The sequence below is a fragment of the Lissotriton vulgaris genome, chromosome 7 (assembly GCF_964263255.1).
Source record: "Lissotriton vulgaris chromosome 7, aLisVul1.2, whole genome shotgun sequence".
In the NCBI taxonomy this organism is placed as follows: domain Eukaryota; kingdom Metazoa; phylum Chordata; class Amphibia; order Caudata; family Salamandridae; genus Lissotriton; species Lissotriton vulgaris.
The window spans coordinates 1,417,540,993-1,417,561,480 of record NC_141695.1 but is presented as its reverse complement, the minus strand read 5'-3'; the positions used below and the strand labels follow the sequence as shown (position 1 = coordinate 1,417,561,480).

At 53.8% G+C, this 20,488-nt stretch overlaps 1 protein-coding gene and 1 pseudogene across 7 annotated transcripts in view; both read left to right on the top strand.

Moving 5' to 3' along the window:
* Nucleotides 1-20,488, top strand: part of LOC147705753 (eukaryotic translation initiation factor 3 subunit C-like) — a 638,241-nt gene that overhangs the window by 220,447 nt on the left and 397,306 nt on the right. The gene's annotated exons all lie outside the window — the stretch shown is intronic.
* LOC147705754 (uncharacterized) lies at nt 353-3,255 on the top strand (annotated as a pseudogene). The gene has a single exon (XR_015297135.1). The product of XR_015297135.1 is annotated as an uncharacterized LOC147705754 (transcript).

Here is a 20,488-nt window from a genome sequence, read left to right as displayed (position 1 = left end):
GTTTTTTTATAAAAATGTAACCATAATGAATTTTAATGACTGTGATTGTAGTGTATGCTTTTATGAATTGTTTTTACACTTCGAATAAAGCTTTTTGAACTTGAAACAACTGTTTGTGTCCTTTTCACCTCCACATAAAGGCAATCCTATTTCTAAATCAGGCATTGCAAGATGGATTAAGTGCATACAAGTTCGAGGCATGTGGGCTGCTAAATTCATATCTTAGCATTAGATCGCCGCTGGAAGAGTCTTCGAAGTATCCTGAGATAGGTGGCTCCTCCCCTGGACTACAGTGCGCATGGGCATCGGCTCCATCCCCAGATTGTTTTTTTCCGCCATTGGGTTCGGATGCGGTCTCGACGTCTCTCTGTCGGAACCGAGAAAACATAACTTTAATCGGCCAAAAAACCTTGTATTTATTACGTCGGTATTGTTTGCGTGCGGTCTCGAGTTCTTCCGTCTCTCGGAGCCGGAATCAGCGGAGTTTGGCTCTTCGGACATCGAGGCCTTCTCATCGCGACTCGACAGCGACTTTTCCAGCATGGAGCGGAGTCCGTTTAAGCTCTGTCCGCTCTGTGGGGCCAAATACCCACATATAGACGTGCACCCGGTCTGTAACAAATGCCTTTCACCAGACCATAACGAAGAAAACTGCAGGGCCTGTGCAAGTTTCAGGTCCAAGAAGACACTCAAGATTCGGCGCGCGGTGCGCCTTGAGGCCCACCAAACGGCCCCGGAACCGGACGACATCTTCGACGAGCAAGAAGAGGAGGACCAGAGCCATCATCTTCAAATCTCCCCGCCCGAGACGGAGGTCGAGGCGGATCCGGAAGACGACGACGGAGTCGTGGATCAAGGCCTTGAAAACGTCGACGAGGTAGGGGACGTCGAAGAGGTTTATGGGGCCGCGGAAGATAGCTCAGGGGATGAGCTATGCCCCGAAGTTTACGGACATACAGAACGGGTCACGGGATCGCCTGTCGGCCTTACCCAAGACCCCGTCGCGCAAGCCACGGCCCCGCCTTCAGGCCCGGCCACGGACATACTTGCTGCGCAGACGGTATCAAAACCGAAACTGAAACCTGCGGTATCGACTACACCTAAAATGGCCGAACCGAAAACGAAACTGAAACTTAAGGACTCCAGCGTCCCTAAGATGGCGGCCGTACCACCAAAAACAAATAAAAACGCTGCTTCATCGACTCCCTCGACCTCCGGTCCACAGAGATCGAAGAAATCTGTCGATTCCACAGTGTCGAAATCGGTGCCAGAGGGGGGATCCTCTAAGAAGGGCGGCACGCACAGGTCAACCGCTGCGACGCCGGTAAAGCCCGCCAAAGACAGCGGCACGGCTCCGACTGGGACGTTGGTCGGACGCGTGGTAGAAACAGAGCCGTCGAAGTCACACGGATCGAAGGCTGGCACATCTGCGTATCGATCCAGGGCCTCTGGGTCGGCGGACGCGGCATCATCGTCCAAGACTCAGAAGGGCCAACAGAACGTCGGATCCGAAGGCAAAGTCAAGGATTCCTCGTCGGTGCCAAAGGCCACTGTGAATGAAACGCCCCTCGTCGCTTCTTCACTACAAAGAATTAGCGAGAAAGCCGCTGTTTCGTCAGCGCCGACGCCATCGCCACTGAAGGCGATAGACGTTCCGGTCAAGTCTGCCAGTAAACTCCTCTTCCTTCTGCCGCCAAAAGAAGCGCCGAAGGCCTTCTCAACAAAATCGACACCAAAGAAGTCTGATTCTTCAACGGCAGGGGCACTTTCAGGTCGAGTACTCGACTCAGAAGAGGATTTGGAGTGTTTTATCGACGCTGATACAGGCAAATTGACCCTTTACAAAAGGAAGATAACTTCACAGCCGGTGGACTCCTATGTCATCCCCCTGAAGAAGAAAAAGTATCCACAGGACGCCTCAGGCCTCATGGAACCTATCCAGTCCCCTCTAAGAGGGAGCCCAACTCCGTCTCCAGACCCCTCTGAGGGTGAGGGATATGGTGAAGATGACCAATACACTTTCCCAGTCAATGAACCAGATGCACAGCCGGATTCATATGATGACTTTGGTGACCAAGACACCCATAATGTGGGACAAGACCCACAGCCTTTCAGTACACGTGCATCCCTAACAGAGGATTCTGCAGGTTTCCATGCACTCATTGAAAGGGCAGCTGCTAATCATGATGTGGACATGCATGCTGACCCTGTTGAAGAGGATTTTCTATTTGACACTTTTTCAGTTTCCGAAAGAACTGTAAAAACACTGCCTATGCTCAAAGGGGTCCTCAAGCATGCGGCGGACATCTTTAAAGAGCCTACCAGGGTGAGGGTGGTCAATCCACGTATTGAAAAAAAGTACAGACCAGCACCTGCAGACCCTGCATACATTCGGGGACAGTTGCCGCTTGACTCCCTGGTGGTCGCAAATGCCCGAAAGAGGGCCAACTCCCAAACAACGGGTGAAGCTCCTCCCCCGGATAAAGAGTCCAAAGTGCTAGAGGCAGGAGGCAAAAGGGTAGCTGCGCAGGCTGCCAATTTCTGGCGTATTGCAAATACACAGGCACTATTGGCACGTTATGATAGGTCGCATTACGACACCCTAGAGCAAATTGTGCAACACCTTCCTCCACAGTTTCAAGAGGGCACCAAAATGATTATACAGGAAGGACAACTGATCTCCAACGCGGCCATAAAGTGTGCACTTGATGCCGCGGACACAGCCGCTAGGACCATTAACACTAGCGTCATGCTGAGACGACAGGCGTGGCTCTGCATATCGGGGTTTAAACCTGACATTCAGACAACCATACTTAATCAACCAGTCAATCCTGATAGACTGTTTGGTCCAGATGTTGACACCACCCTAGAAAAAATTAAAAAAGACACCGAAACTGCCAAATCTATGGGGGCCCTTCAATCACAACAGTTTCGTGGCAATACTTTTCGTCGCTCAGGTGCACGTGGAGTCACCAGAGGACAGATGGGTCAGCAGTCACAATTCTCTAGAGGTGGAGCACAATCCTCGTACCCCAAACAGAACAAGGGGGGCTACAGAGGAAACAGCACCAGAGGACGCGGTAAAGGGAACAACAACTCACGCTCCTCTACCCCAAGCAAACAGTGACTCTCTGTCACTGCCCCCCGACCACTTAACACCTGTCGGGGGGAGACTACAGCAGTTCCTGCCCGTCTGGTTCAACATCACCACAGACAGGTGGGTGCGACAACTTGTCCAGTACGGTTATTGTCTAGAGTTAAAATCCACTCCACCCAACATTCCACCAAGACAAAGGCCTATGTCCGCAGAGCACTTGCACTTATTGCAGCAGGAAGTGGTGGTAATGCTGCAAAAAGGAGCAATCGAGCTCGTGCCAGTGGGGGAGGAAGGCACGGGGGTATATTCCCTGTACTTCCTTATTCCAAAGAAGGACGGATCTCTCAGACCGATTCTGGATCTCCGTCCACTCAACCTGTATATACTGTCAGAACATTTCCATATGCTTACACTGAAACAGATTCTTCCCTTGTTAAACCAAGGGGACTTCTTAGCAACCTTAGACCTCAAGGATGCTTATTTCCACATTCCACTACACCCGTCCCACAGAAAATACCTCAGGTTCACTATCCAAGGCAGGCATTATCAGTTCAAGGTCCTACCCTTCGGAGTCACCACGGCCCCAAGGGTGTTTACCAAGTGCCTGGCGACAGTGGCAGCGCACCTCAGGAGGCAGAACATCCATGTCTACCCCTACCTGGACGACTGGCTCGTTCAAGCCAAGTCGGAACAACAGTGCGCCGCGGACATGTCGACTACCATTCACCTCCTTCACGACTTGGGTTTCTCGTTGAATTACCCAAAGTCGCATCTTCAGCCGGCACATGTCCGGCAGTTTCTAGGTGCGACAATCGATACCCTGACGGCCAAAGCTCAACCAAACCAAGTCAGGATAGAGAGCATGCAGTCTCTAATCCAAAGGTTCAGACCACAACACTCACTTCCAGCGAGAGTGTTCATGCAGTTGATAGGCATGATGGCCTCCTGCATCTTCATAGTCCCTCACGCACGGTTGCATATGCGCCCGCTCCAGGAGTGCTTAGCAAATCAGTGGACACAGGCTCAGGGACAATTGACAGACCTAGTGTTGGTTACCAGTCGGGCATACGACTCTCTGCATTGGTGGACTCCACACAACCTTTGCAAGGGCCGACTGTTCCAGGAGCCAGTGCCACAGATTATCCTGACAACGGACGCATCTCTCCAGGGATGGGGAGCTCATCTGCTCAATTTCACAGTGCAGGGACTATGGACGACGCAGCAACAGAAGATGCACATCAACTATCTAGAACTGATGGCGATCTTCATGGCGCTCAAGTCCTTCATTGTACATCTATGCAACAAAGTGGTGTTAGTCCGGACGGACAACATGACCGCGATGTACTACATCCAGAAGCAGGGGGGCACCCACTCACCGCAGCTGTCTCATCTGGCTCAGAGCATGTGGAAGTGGGCCATTCAGAGGAACATCTTCCTCATGGCAGAACGCCTCCCAGGGAAGGACAATCAGATGGCGGATCTGCTCAGCAGATACAGCCATCAAATGCACGAGTGGGAGATACATCCATCAGTACTCCAGCCGTACTTCCAAAGGTGGGGTCATCCAGAGATAGACCTGTTCGCCACAAGGGAGAACGCAAAATGCCAAAGCTTCGCCGCCAGGTTCCCACACCTGCAATCGCAGGGCAATGCGATATGGATGAACTGGTCAGGCAAATTTGCGTACGCTTTTCCGCCGACACCTCTGATACCACTGGTGGCGAAAAAACTAAGGCAACACTCGATGACACTCATCCTAGTTGCTCCAACGTGGGCGCGCCAGGCCTGGTACACCACGTTCCTCGAACTCTCAGTGGTACCGCATCAAAGACTGCGCCTCACGCCCAGGCTTTTGACGCAGAACCATGGAGAAATTCAGCATCCAGATCCGCAACAGCTCAACCTGGCGATCTGGCTCCTGAAGTCTTAGAGTTTGGATACCTCAACCTACCTCCTGAATGCATGGACATCATCAAGGAGGCAAGGAAGCCAACAACCAGAGCATGCTATGCGGCAAAATGGAAGCGTTTTGTCATTTACTGCACGACCAATGACATCAACCCGCTAGATGCATCTATCCCTAACATCATTTGCTAGCTGTTGCATCTTTACAAGTGCAAGCTAGCGTTCACTTCTATTCGGATACATCTATCCGCTATCGCAGCTTACCTTCAGAATAGGCAGCATCTCTCTCTCTTCAGAGTGCCTGCCATTAAAGCTTTCCTTGAAGGTCTGAAACAAGTCATTCCCCCAAGAACACCGCCAGCTCCGGTGTGGAACCTCAATGTGGTCCTCACCAGACTGATGGGACCACCATTTGAGCCACTGCACTCGTGTGAACTACAATTCCTAACGTGGAAAGTAGCTTTCCTGATTGCTATTACGTCACTGAGGCGTGTTAGTGAGCTACAAGCGCTCACAATACAAGAGCCATTCATTCAGATTCATCCAAATAGGGTAGTGCTACGTACTAACCCCAAATTCCTTCCAAAGGTGGTGTCACATTTTCATCTCAACCAAACTATAGACTTGCCGGCATTCTTCCAAAACCCACAAACGGTGGCGGAAAGAATGCTCCATACGTTAGACGTGTGAGAAGGTGGCCTGATATGCAGTGCTCACTATTCTAGTGAACACTATGTATCAGTCCAGCAACCCTTATTGATGATTGGTTGTAAGTCAACCTTATAGACCAGCTATCCTAGTAGCATGGATACGAGCAGTCTAAGGCTAAAGACTCGAGAGGGCGTGTTAAGCCAGCTGTTTACCACACATATACCCCTTGAACACCAAGTGAAAGGACACCACACAAGTGTTATGAAAATAAACAGTTATTTATTAAAGATCACAACAGCCCTGTACTCTTTATGAGGACAGGGTACTAAGCACAAACCAAAACTCTTACAAAAATACTTAAGTTAGCACAGTATATACAAATGCCCGAGGGGCACGGAAAACCATATACTCTGAAAGTGGAATGTGAAATTCCTAGCAGGTAAGTACAGTACTAATAGCTTTTGGAATCGCTAGGACTTGACTAGGGAATCGTTAGATTACTTCTAGGAGGCCTAGGGGACTCGGGTGCAGTGTGTGCACTCTCACGCGAGATGCGGACAAAAGTCTATGGTAGCTAGGAAATAGAAAGTTAGTGTTCTCGGGCGAACCCGACCTGGTAGGGAGAAAACGAAAGTAGATTCTGACCCTTGGATAGTGAGGCTATGCTGGGGCACCGAAATGCCGAAGTTACCTAGCCCAGGGGCTGCAGCTGCATAGGTCTGAAAAGACGTCGGGAATCCTCGTAGACGGACCAGGAGCCGGAAGAAAAGATGCTGGCCGGTGACCAGTGAAGAAAGTTCAGTTGGATCCAAGCCTGGATCTCGAAGATAGATGACACCTGAAAGCAGAGGGGACCAAGTTCGAGACTACTAGCCAGTAGTCAGTGGGCACCAGGAGGGCACCGGATGGTAGCCCCCTCGACAAGGTGAGTGGGTGACGCTTGACTCGAAGATCTCACGGACCAGGAGGCGTTGTCGGCGACCAGGATGGAGGATCGAGCTGTCCCACGAAGATAGAAGCTGTCGGCGTCGCTGGACCCAGGATTGGGCAACAAAGCCTTGGCAAATTCAAGCCCACGCGGTGGACTTAAAATGGCGTCTGGAGTGGACCAGGAGGGTCCGGGGTGCCTCTCTTCAAGAAGGAAGCAAGGGCCAGTCTGGAGCAACCAGACCAGCAGTCGTGAAGTCGTTGGGCGTCGTTCAGAAGGCCACAAGCCAGCCGGCTAGTAGCCAAACAACGCGGTGCACAGCAAACAGCAGAAGGGCCCCACGCAGATCGTGGAGATGCAGGGAGGCTGACCTTGGGTGCTGGAGCTGCGCAGGGTTGGGGCTTCTCGGACCCCAAAGCACTCACCAGTGGAGGACACGGTGGGCTTGCAGTAAAGATGTCGTGCAGTCTTGGCGATCGTCGGTCCCTCGAGGTCTCGTCGCACTCACGGTTCTCAGCTTGGCTGTAGAGGTGAGTAGAGGTCAGAGGTGCCAGGGAAGCCGGGTCTCGTCGAGCTGGGTCGTCTGATTCGTGATGAAGGACTTGCAGCAGACCGCAGTGTTCTTTAGGATGGTGCCCGCTTGATGCAGGGTGACTACTCCTTAGCCACAAGGGAGAATCTTGAAGAAGAAATCGTGAAGTCCTTTCGAAGAAAGTGGTATCTTGATTCCAAAGATGATCTAATTTGAACAGGGGGCCCGCTCCCATCTTTATACTAAAAAAGGGGGCTGACCCGGTGACTAGGTCCTGCCTATGGGTGGGACTAGGAGGGGGGGTGGTTACACCCCTCAGCCATGCCGGACTTCCCCAGGCCAGGGGCTGGTGTGCCCCTGGAACTGGTTCAGACCGGCCTATGCGTAGTGAGCACCGGGGTGCCACTCAGCAGTCACCTTCCTGTAAAGCCCTGCCTACCCAGGATACACAAAACCATGTCTGGGACGGTGCTAGCACCGCCCCGGACAGGAAACCCTTTGTCCAGGCCTCCCTCGCTGGAAGGACTCCCAGCAGCAGGAGGTCAGACTCGTGTCTGTGGTGGCAGCATCCATTTTGTGGAGCTGAGGCTTCAGTTAACTTTAACCGGGGTTCACAGTTACCTACATGTCGTGTCCCTCTAGAAGGGTGGAATGCTAACCCCGTCGCCAGAATTGGCGAGGGGTTAGTATTCCAATTCGTATGACACCTTACTCGACATGTTTTGATAAAGCAATACCAAAGTTAGCATTTAACCGCGAGGATTATAATGCACTTAAGAGTATATGGTATGCGATATCATGGAACAGCTATTAGGACTTGGTTCCGCAAGCTGCAGACAGGCTCAGCTCATGCCAGAGCACCATCTCACACGATTCCAAGCACTCTGCCTTCAGGATTGTCAAGGCCTGCCATAGGAGTGACTGATAGGAATCTGTGTGTCCATTTTAGGGTTAGGTATAGGTATACTACACCTACAGCAAAGGGTGATTACACGACTTTGCCCCAGCTGTCATGCAGCCAGTTGTGTCAAATTTAGGAGGCCAGCCAGGGGTGGCATAATACATGCTGCAGCCCCTGGCAGCCCTGGGTACACCCATGCCCTGAGTTACAGGGTCTGATAGGGTGGCCCAGTACCAATTGGAAATGTACCTAGGGTACATGGAATCCATTTTAACGAGAGAGCAGTAGGCCTGGGGTCCTGATTGGCAGGGTCCCAGGTCGACTATGTCAAAAACCAGCTAAAACACAGGGCAAAAAGTTGGGGGCAACCATAGTCAGGATGTACCTTCCTACACAACCCCCCCCCCCAAACGAAAGGAGATAAGGCTATCCTTGTCCAGGTAAGCCTCTATTACCTAAGTGGCCATATAAGGAAGGACCAGCTCTGGCTTGGTTTCCCCCTGTGTCATGGTCCACTAGGCAACCCCTCACCCTAAGGGTATCTGAGGGTCTCCACCATAGGGAATCTCTGTCTCTGGTGTGTCTGGGGAAAGAAGAAGGCTGATGCTGGGATGGAGTACTGAAGTGAGGCTCCTCTACCTTTGGGCTCAACTGCCTCCAATCACCATCCATCATGTGTGCCTTTCTTTCTTTAGCTGAGATGCACTGAGCTCTCAGGGTCAGCCTCTGGCTACCTAAAGCTGGAGGCTGAGTCCCTCTGTTTGGCTTACTGGAGGGACAGGTCAGGTCTGGGGTTTTTAGGCCCCATGTTTGGCTGTGCCCAACAGTGTCCAGCTGTGGGAGTTCCCTAACTACTTTTAAGGGGGATCCCTCAGGAGTATGTTCTATTTTCACTTGGCTAGGGTTACTAGCTTCAGTGATCCTAATCTGCTGATTAAGGGGTTCTTTTGGACAGGGGGCCCTTTGGGGTCCACCACTGGCCTCCCTGTCCTCTTCAGCCCTGGGCTGACTGAGGCAGGGTAGAGAGGTGCAGGTTACCTGCTCCAGACTGGGTCCCACCTGGGAAGGTTCCACTGCCATCAGGGGCTCTGCCAGGCTAGGCCTGACTACCTCTGGGGCAGTTCCTTCAACAGGGGTAGAGTCAGTTCCCTGAGGAGGCTGGCTCTCACCTAGTGTCTGGGAGGGGGAAGACTCTTCTTCCTCCTCAATGCTCTCTGTTTGAGTGGAGTGATCCATTGTTTCAGGCTTCACAACCTCACTATCTGTTTGAGTAGAGGCTGAGACCATTTCAACCTTGCCAACCTTTTCAGGAGGGCACTCAGTTTGTGTTTGGGCTGTGACTGTCACAGCCCTCCTATCCTGCTCTGGAAAGTCTGTCTGAGCCTGGGCAGTGGCTACCACTGCCCTTCCAACCTTTTCAGGGAGGAATGGTGCTTGGACTGGGGCTGTAGCTATTACTGCCCCACTAACCTGTCTGGATAGGCCTATCATTCTGGAGTGAGTTTCTTGCTCCACCTCAGCCCATGCTGAGAGTTCCAGGTCATTCCCCAGTAAGCAATCTACAGGTAGGTTATCTGTCACTGCCACCCTCATGGGCCCTGTGACATTACCCCAACTGAGCTTGACTACTGCCATGGGATGCCTTCTCTTCACTCCATGAATGTCTGTCACCTGATAAGTAAAACCAGGGGTCAGTTGAGCAGAGGGGACCAGATGGTCACTCACCATGGTGAGGCTGGCCCCTGTGTCTCTGAATGCCTCAACTTTCTGACCATTCACTAAAACTTCTTGTCTATACTTTCCCAAAATGTGGGGTCCAGTAGTGAAGTTGGCAAACCCCATGCCAGTCTCACAGACAAGAGTGTGGTCAGGGAACCTGGCTAGGCCATAGTCCTCCTGATTGCCCAAAGTAATGCCCACCACATTCTTGGGGGCACTCCCATCACCTGGGGGATTACCACTAGTGGTAACAGGAGGATCTGAAAGAAACACGTTAGTGTTAGATTCCTTACCTTAGAATATCCCCAGGCGTCAGTCTGGATCCGGAAACTTTTGCGTAGCAGTACCCCTGCGCGTCGGTAGGCGTCGTCTGCAGGCGTCCCCTGCGGCTCCGCGTCCGTCGTCGGCGTCGTGCGCCGTGATGACGTCGCTGGAGTACATAGACGCCGCCTCCGCGCGCTGACGTCAGTTCTTCTTTTTTCCGCGCCGGTGGACGCAGATCTGAAGAGCAGTACTCCGGTCTTTGACCAAGTTTTTCAATTGTTTTTTCCTCTACGGTGCCTGATAGGATGCCTGGGTTTAAGAATTGCGATGACTGTGAGCGCACGATGTCGGTCACAGACCATCACCGCCTCTGCCTCCGGTGTCTGGGCCCTGACCACGACGTGGACTCCTGCGTCGACTGCCGGGCCCTTACCAACAAGGCTAGGCGGGAGCGGTCCCGCAAGCTGCTGGAGCTCCGGGTGTCGGCCCCACGTCGGGACCGGGAGCGGTCCCGGTCCGGCCGGAGGTCGAGAGAGCGTTCGAGGGAGCGGTCGCGGAGCCGCGCCGGGCGCTCCGGAAGTCGACACCACTCGTCAGGCTCGTCAGGTAAGAAGCACAAGAAGTCGGGGCGTCGTCATCGTACCCCCGACTCCCCCCGACGCTCGCGCGATGCGGCCGGGGGCTCGGGTGACCCCAACCCCGCGGCTCCGCGAGAGTCGCCGGCGCGGCCTGCCTCATACCCTCCGGTCCCTGGGCATGGCGCGACGCCTGAGGAGATCGAGGCGTTCCTCATGGCCATGAGGGCGCTCGCTTCTCCGACGGGGCCTACGGCGCCTTCGGGCCCAGTGCTACCGTCTGGGGGCCCTAGCGGTTCGGGTGTCCCTGCCTCGGCGCCGTCGGGTGCTCCGGCCCCGGCGCCGCCGACGGCTCCGACCCCGGCGCCGCAGGGGCCTTCGGGATCGGCGCCGGCTGGTCTTCCGGCCTCCCCGGCGCCGTTGCCATCGGGGTTACCCCCGACGCCGCCCCCGCGCGGTGCCGGTTCTCCACTGCCGGTTCCGGCCGGCGGTGGGGTTCCGGCGCCGGCTCCGGGCGGCGCCGTCCCCTTACCTTCTCCGACGCCGGACGCGGCGCCGGACGGGCGTCGCACGACGCCGGTCCCGGCGCCGATGGGGCCCATGAACCCCGAGGAGCCGGTCTTCATCATTGACTCCGAATACGGAGAGGATGAGGAGTACGGTGAAGGTTGGGAGGGGTCCGAGGACCCTCTGGCTCGCGAGTGCCAGTATGACCCGGACTGGACAGGTGACTTGGGGGATGCCAGTGGTTTGGACGACTCCCCTAACCCTGGTTTGATCTCTCCTCCAACCGTGGCATCGGTGGAGGGAGCTGCCTATTCTGTGGTGCTGATGAGGGCTGCCAAGGCCTTACACCTTGAGCTCCCCGTCGCGGCCGTGAGGCCTAACATCCTCACCGAGGTTTTCAAACCGCAGTCATGCCCAGTGGAGCCACTGCTGCCGTTTAATGAAGCCTTGTCTGACGTTCTGTTGGGCACGTGGTCCAGGCCCGCTTCAGGTGCGCCTGTTGATCGGAACGTGGCCAGGCGCCACCGTCCTTGTCCGGACGACCCCAAGTACCTGTCTACCCACCCCACTCCTGAGAGTCTGGTGATCCAGGCCTCGACCTCCCAGTCCGCATTCCCGTCGGCCCCGCCCGACCGGGAATCCAAGAGGTATGACCAGTTTGGCAAAAAGGTCTTCTCGTCCATTAGTTTGGGCCTGCGGTCTTGCAACACCGCCTGCCTCTTGGGCCGCTACACCCACTCTGTGTGGGATACGGTCGCGGAGCTGCTGCCAGAATGCCCCATGGAGGTGCGGGCAAAGCTCGGTCAGGCTGTGGCTGAGGGCCGAGATGCAGCGAAATATTCAATTCGGTGTGGTCTTGATACGACCGACTCGCTGGGCAGGGCTATGTCTACGACGGTGGCGATTCGTCGCCACGCCTGGCTGAGATCCGCCAATTTTTCGGCTGATGTCCAGAATGCCCTGATGGACATGCCGTTTGATGGCTGTCACCTGTTCGGTGACAAAGCGGACCACGCGCTGGAACGCTTCAAGGACTCCAGGGTCACGGCCAAGTCCTTGGGTCTCTCGACCCAGCGTCAGCAACCGGGTTCGTTTCGTCCCTTTCGTGGCCAAGGAAGGGGCGCCCCCACACGTGCTGCCAGCCACGCGCCGCAACAATCCTTCCAACGCGGTGGCGGCCGTGGAAACCGCCGTGGTGGCGGTCGGGGACAACGGCGGGGTCAGACCACACCTTCCCCCGCAGCATCTACCCCAAAATCCTCCTAGTCCGTGCTTTCGGCCCCATGTGACGCCAGTGGGTGGCAGGGTTCGCCATCACCACGCTCACTGGCGCACGATCACTTCGGACAGGTGGGTGCTGCAAATCGTCCGAAGGGGCTACTCCCTCCCCTTCGAGACCTCTCCTCCAGCCATGCCACCGCAGAACCACCGTGTGTCGGGGGACCACTTGACGCTTCTGCAGGAGGAAGTTACGGCCCTCTTGGCCAAGGGGGCCATCGAGCGCGTTCCTGGGCCAGAAGTAGGGCGTGGTTGTTATTCCCACTACTTTCTGGTGCCCAAGAAGGACAAGGGGGGCCTACGTCCTATCTTGGATCTAAGGAACGTCAACGGCTTCCTCCGGAAGGAGAAGTTCAAGATGTTGACGTTAGCTCAGGTCTTGGCTGCTCTAGACCCACAAGACTGGATGGTAGCGTTGGACTTGCAGGACGCCTATTTTCACATCCCCGTCCTGCCGGCCCACCGGCGTTACCTGCGGTTCACGGTAGGCCAGGAGCATTTTCAGTTTATCGTGCTTCCCTTCGGCCTTACCAGCGCCCCACGGGTGTTCACAAAGGTGATGGCGGTGGTCGCAGCCCATCTGCGCAGGTTGGGGGTTTCAGTCTTCCCCTACCTAGACGACTGGTTGTTGAAGGCGGGCTCGCCCCAGACAGTCGTCCACCACCTTCAGATGACGGCAGACCTCTTGCACGACCTGGGGTTCTCCATCAATGTGCCGAAATCACACCTGTGTCCCTCTCAAAAGCTCCTTTTCATCGGAGCGGTTCTGGACTCGGCGCAGTTTCGGGTTTATCCTCCGGAACGGCGGGTTCGGGATATTCAGGCTTTGATTCCCATCTTTCAGCCGCTATCCCGGGTTTCGGTCAGGTTGACGCTGCGGCTGCTGGGACTGATGGCTTCCTGCATCCTTCTGGTGCATCACGCTCGGTGGCGGATGCGGGCTCTGCAGTGGGACCTGAAGTTTCAGTGGGCCCAGCATCAGGGCAACTTGTCCGACCACGTCTTGATCTCGGAGGGCACTGCGAGACAACTGTAGTGGTGGCTTGCGGACCGCGATTGGGTCAGGGGCAAGTCCCTCTCCCTTCCCCAACCGGAGCACGTTGTCGTGACGGACGCGTCCCTCCAGGGCTGGGGTGGCCACTTGGGAGAGGCAGAGATCAGAGGCATCTGGTCTCCGGCGGAGTCCCGGCTCCATATCAACCTGTTGGAGCTGCGGGCGATTCGTCTGGCACTGAAGGCATTCCTCCCCTTTGTCAACGGGAGTGTGGTGCAGGTGTTCACCGACAACACCACCGCCATGTGGTACTGCAACAAACAGGGCGGTGTGGGGTCGTGGACCCTTTGCCAGGAGGCTCTGCGCCTCTGGCATTGGCTGGAACGTCAGGGCGTGACTCTGACGGTTCAACACCTGGCAGGTTCTCTGAACGCCAGGGCGGACGAACTCAGCCGTCGGTGCTCGATGGATCACGAATGGCGTCTGAACTCGGACGTGGCGCAAGGCATCTTTCTGCAATGGGGAGAGCCTTGGTTAGATCTATTCGCCACCGAAGAGAACGCGCAATGTCATCAGTTCTGCGCGTTGGAGTTTCCAAGACGGCACTCGCACGGCGACGCCTTTCGGCGCGAGTGGAGTTGCGGTCTGTTATACGCCTTTCCGCCTATACCACTTCTGCCCAGAGTGCTGAAGAAGATCAGGCGCGACCGGGCCCAAGTTATCCTTGTGGCTCCGGACTGGGCTCGAAGATACTGGTATCCCGAGCTACTCAACATGTCAGTCGGTCCCCCGATCCGCCTGCCCCTTCAGGAGGACCTTCTGTCGCAGCAGCAGGGGACGGTCTTCCACCCGAACCTGTCCAGTCTCCACCTCCATGCTTGGAGATTGAGCGGCGACAGTTGAGGCCATTTGACTTGCCTCCTGAAGTCTGTGATGTTATTCTGGCAGCCAGGCGTCCCTCCACTAAGTCGGTATACGCCTGTCGGTGGAACAGATTTGTGGCATGGTGCACAGCAAAGGCTGTGGATCCTCTTTCTGCCCCTCTTTCGGAGGTTCTTCTGTTTCTTCTTTCTCTTGCCCAGCAGGGCTCTGCTTTGGGCACTATCAAGGGCTACCTTTCTGCCCTTTCAGCCTTTTTAAGGCTTCCTGATCAGCCTTCTTTGTTCAAATCCCCGATTGTAACTCGATTCTTGAAAGGCATCACTCACATGTTTCCACCTGTTCCGTTTGTGATGCCTCAGTGGGATTTGAACCTGGTTCTGACCTTTCTAATGTGTGCTCCCTTTGAGCCCCTTCATTCTTGTCCTCTCCGTCTCCTGACTTTAAAGACGGCTTTCCTGGTTGCCATCACCTCTGCCAGGAGAGTGAGTGAGCTCCAGGCTCTTTCTGTCCAACCTCCTTTCCTGTCCATTCATCCTGATAAGGTGGTTCTGAGGACTAGGCCTTCTTTCCTGCCCAAGGTTGTTTCGGCCTTTCACATCGGGCAGTCCATTACCCTCCCTTCCTTCTTCCCGCCTCCGCATCCTTCGAAGGATGAAGAGCGGCTCCATCGTCTGGACCCAAAACGTGCGCTTTCATTTTACATGGATCGCACACGCCAGTTCCGGGTGGATGACCAACTGTTTGTTGGCTACGTGGGTGCGGAGAAGGGACGGGCGGTCTGTAAACGAACCATCTCTCGATGGGTCGTCCTCTGCATCAAAGCGTGCTACTCTTTGGCTCGGAAGGAGCCTCCTGTTGGGCTGAGGGCCCATTCCACTCGGGCCACGGCGGCTACCACTGCCCTGGGCCGGGGAGTCCCCTTGCAGGACATTTGCCAAGCGGCTACGTGGGCCTCGCTGCACACCTTTGCGAGGCACTACTGCCTGGACAGCCAAGTCCGGAGGGATGGCTTCTTTGGCCGTTCTGTCCTCCAGGACTTTCTGGTGTAGTTGTATTGGTTCGCAGACCCACCACCGGGGTTGGTATTGCTGGGGTATGTATTCTAAGGTAAGGAATCTAACACTAACGTGTTTCTTTCAGATGAACAAGTTACTTACCTTCGGTAACGATATATCTGTAAGAAACATTAGTTAGTGTTAGATTCCTTACCGAACCCACCCATCCTCCCCGTTCTGCGAACTGATACCTAGGGTTAAGGTCATCCCTTTCAGGGCCCTAGTTTTTACATGGCACCAGTGTTGGTTCTCTCATGGCTCTGCGTCTCCTGGCGCGGAAATGCTGTGTGCAAAGAACTGACGTCAGCGCGCGGAGGCGGCGTCTATGTACTCCAGCGACGTCATCACGGCGCACGACGCCGACGACGGACGCGGAGCCGCAGGGGACGCCTGCAGACGACGCCTACCGACGCGCAGGGGTACTGCTACGCAAAAGTTTCCGGATCCAGACTGACGCCTGGGGATATTCTAAGGTAAGGAATCTAACACTAACTAATGTTTCTTACAGATATATCGTTACCGAAGGTAAGTAACTTGTTCTTTAGGAGTATTACCTGGGGGTATGTTTCCCTTATTACCATTTTTAGGGCAACTGGCATCACTTTTGTAATGACCCACCTGTTTACAGGTATGGCAATAAGGTTTCTTCTGTTCTGAAGGAGTGTTCTGGGACCCACCACCCTTGTTGGAGTTTTGGGGCCCTTGGGAAGTCTTCTCTGTGGATTTATCCCCACCCTTCTCTTGAGGCTTGGTTGATTCCTTTTTCTGGTCACCACCCTGGTTTTTAGGCCTAACCCTGGTTCTGACCCATTTGTCTGCCCTCTTACCCAATTCCTGTGGAGAGGTCAGATCAGAGTCTACCAGGTGCTGATGTAATAACTGGTTCTGACAATTATTTAAGATTTGCTCCCTCATAATTAGATTATACAATCCTTTAAAATCAGTAACCTTACTACCCAGTAGCCAGCCTTCAAAAGCCTTAGTGGCACAATCAACAAAGTCAGTCCAATCTTGAGACTGAGTTTTCTGGGTGTCTCTGAACAGCATCCTGTATTGTTCAGTGGTTAAACCAAACCCGTCAACCAGTACATTCTTCAAGATTTTGTAATTGTTAGCATCCTCCACCCTTGTGGTGAGGAGCTTATCTCTACCTTTACCATCAAAGGAGAGCCACAAGATAGCTGCCCACTGACTTTGGGGAACACCCTGCACAGTGCAGGCTCTCTCCAAAGCAGTAATCCATTTGTGGATGTCATCCCCTTCTTTAAAGGGGGGCACTATCTTATTCAGGTGCTTTTTATCAAAACTCCTTTCCCTATTGCTAGGATTATTGCTGCCACCAGTGGGCTGTAGCCCACATAATTCTTGCTCTCTAGCAAGGGCGAGTCTCTCTTTGGCCAGGGCAAGTTCTTCCCTTTCAATCCTCAGTTTGACTGCCCTTTCTTCAGCTTCATACACTCTCCTCTTAGGGGAAGACATTCCTCTGTGAGAAGAGTTGAGAGAGCCATTGGTTCGAAAGGATCTGTTAGAGCCTCTTGATAGAGACCTAACTCGTCCATTCCCAATGTTAAGCTGACCTGAGAGTGGGCCCAGGGGTCCCCCAGTACCAAGCTCATGTCTGCTTAAGTTGGACCTGCTTAGTCTACTGACTTCTAGCTGTCCCTTATCTGCCTCATCCCCAGACAACTCATCCTCAGCATCATCGGCCTCATGGAGGGGATGGATATCAAAGGGACCCTGTAAGGAGGGCATACTTCCTTCTGGATTAGAAGGGTCTGGGTTACCAGCCCTACTGGCATCATAAGCCTCTAAGAGACCAATCAGAAAGGAAGTGGTGGGGTTAGACCCCTGTTTTAGTTTCCTGAGAGTACACACTTGTCTCATCTCATGGAAGCTAAGAGCAGTATATTTAGAAGGGACCTGTGGAGGGTCCACTGACACAAGGGGATACTCAGAGTTTCCTCCTTTGTCCGACATACTGTTTCTAGTGTGGTGTAAGTGATGCACCTACCTACACTATGTGTTTTCCTACTGATCCCTTGCTAAGAGTTGCAGCCAAGGTGTGCTAAGCCTTGAGGAGCTACAACAGCTGGTTCAGTAGAACTCAGAGTATTCTAAGCTTTAGTTATATGTACCTAACAGTACTTATGTGATCTTTCAACAAGATATTCTTAGGATACGTGTGGTAAAACAACAGCAAGCTCAAATCCCAACCGCTGCTCACCAATGTGAGAAGGTGGCCTGATATGCAGTGCTCACTATTCTAGTGAACACTATGTATCAGTCCAGCAACCCTTATTGATGATTGGTTGTAAGTCAACCTTATAGACCAGCTATCCTAGTAGCATGGATAAGAGCAGTCTAAGGCTAAAGACTCGAGAGGGCGTGTTAAGCCAGCTGTTTACCACACATATACCCCTTGAACACCAAGTGAAAGGACACCACACAAGTGTTATGAAAATAAACAGTTATTTATTAAAGATCACAACAGCCCTGTACTCTTTATGAGGACAGGGTACTAAGCACAAACCAAAACTCTTACAAAAATACTTAAGTTAGCACAGTATATACAAATGCCCGAGGGGCACGGAAAACCATATACTCTGAAAGTGGAATGTGAAATTCCTAGCAGGTAAGTACAGTACTAATAGCTTTTGGAATCGCTAGGACTTGACTAGGGAATCGTTAGATTACTTCTAGGAGGCCTAGGGGACTCGGGTGCAGTGTGTGCACTCTCACGCGAGATGCGGACAAAAGTCTATGGTAGCTAGGAAATAGAAAGTTAGTGTTCTCGGGCGAACCCGACCTGGTAGGGAGAAAACGAAAGTAGATTCTGACCCTTGGATAGTGAGGCTATGCTGGGGCACCGAAATGCCGAAGTTACCTAGCCCAGGGGCTGCAGCTGCATAGGTCTGAAAAGACGTCGGGAATCCTCGTAGACGGACCAGGAGCCGGAAGAAAAGATGCTGGCCGGTGACCAGTGAAGAAAGTTCAGTTGGATCCAAGCCTGGATCTCGAAGATAGATGACACCTGAAAGCAGAGGGGACCAAGTTCGAGACTACTAGCCAGTAGTCAGTGGGCACCAGGAGGGCACCGGATGGTAGCCCCCTCGACAAGGTGAGTGGGTGACGCTTGACTCGAAGATCTCACGGACCAGGAGGCGTTGTCGGCGACCAGGATGGAGGATCGAGCTGTCCCACGAAGATAGAAGCTGTCGGCGTCGCTGGACCCAGGATTGGGCAACAAAGCCTTGGCAAATTCAAGCCCACGCGGTGGACTTAAAATGGCGTCTGGAGTGGACCAGGAGGGTCCGGGGTGCCTCTCTTCAAGAAGGAAGCAAGGGCCAGTCTGGAGCAACCAGACCAGCAGTCGTGAAGTCGTTGGGCGTCGTTCAGAAGGCCACAAGCCAGCCGGCTAGTAGCCAAACAACGCGGTGCACAGCAAACAGCAGAAGGGCCCCACGCAGATCGTGGAGATGCAGGGAGGCTGACCTTGGGTGCTGGAGCTGCGCAGGGTTGGGGCTTCTCGGACCCCAAAGCACTCACCAGTGGAGGACACGGTGGGCTTGCAGTAAAGATGTTGTGCAGTCTTGGCGATCGTCGGTCCCTCGAGGTCTCGTCGCACTCACGGTTCTCAGCTTGGCTTTAGAGGTGAGTAGAGGTCAGAGGTGCCAGGGAAGCCGGGTCTCGTCGAGCTGGGTCGTCGGATTCGTGATGAAGGACTTGCAGCAGACCGCAGTGTTCTTTAGGATGGTGCCCGCTTGATGCAGGGTGACTACTCCTTAGCCACAAGGGAGAATCTTGAAGAAGAAATCGTGAAGTCCTTTCGAAGAAAGTGGTATCTTGATTCCAAAGATGATCTAATTTGAACAGGGGGCCCGCTCCCATCTTTATACTAAAAAAGGGGGCTGACCCGGTGACTAGGTCCTGCCTATGGGTGGGACTAGGAGGGGGGGTGGTTACACCCCTCAGCCATGCCGGACTTCCCCAGGCCAGGGGCTGGTGTGCCCCTGGAACTGGTTCAGACCGGCCTATGCGTAGTGAGCACCGGGGTGCCACTCAGCAGTCACCTTCCTGTAAAGCCCTGCCTACCCAGGATACACAAAACCATGTCTGGGACGGTGCTAGCACCGCCCCGGACAGGAAACCCTTTGTCCAGGCCTCCCTCGCTGGAAGGACTCCCAGCAGCAGGAGGTCAGACTCGTGTCTGTGGTGGCAGCATCCATTTTGTGGAGCTGAGGCTTCAGTTAACTTTAACCGGGGTTCACAGTTACCTACATGTCGTGTCCCTCTAGAAGGGTGGAATGCTAACCCCGTCGCCAGAATTGGCGAGGGGTTAGTATTCCAATTCGTATGACACCTTACTCGACATGTTTTGATAAAGCAATACCAAAGTTAGCATTTAACCGCGAGGATTATAATGCACTTAAGAGTATATGGTATGCGATATCATGGAACAGCTATTAGGACTTGGTTCCGCAAGCTGCAGACAGGCTCAGCTCATGCCAGAGCACCATCTCACACGATTCCAAGCACTCTGCCTTCAGGATTGTCAAGGCCTGCCATAGGAGTGACTGATAGGAATCTGTGTGTCCATTTTAGGGTTAGGTATAGGTATACTACACCTACAGCAAAGGGTGATTACACGACTTTGCCCCAGCTGTCATGCAGCCAGTTGTGTCAAATTTAGGAGGCCAGCCAGGGGTGGCATAATACATGCTGCAGCCCCTGGCAGCCCTGGGTACACCCATGCCCTGAGTTACAGGGTCTGATAGGGTGGCCCAGTACCAATTGGAAATGTACCTAGGGTACATGGAATCCATTTTAACGAGAGAGCAGTAGGCCTGGGGTCCTGATTGGCAGGGTCCCAGGTCGACTATGTCCAAAACCAGCTAAAACACAGGGCAAAAAGTTGGGGGCAACCATAGTCAGGATGTACCTTCCTACAAGACGTACGGAGGGCGTTGATGTACTACATAGACAGGACACAACACTTTAGGAAAACAAAACAGCTTTTTGTTGCCTTCTCACCACAACACAAAGGCAACCCGATTTCCAAAGCAGGAATAGCCAGATGGATTGTTAAGTGCATCCAAATTTGTTATCACAAGGCCAAGCGCACTTTAACAATACCCCCAAGGGCGCACTCCACATGCAAATTGGGGGCATCCATGGCTTTCCTAGGGAACATTCCTGTAGA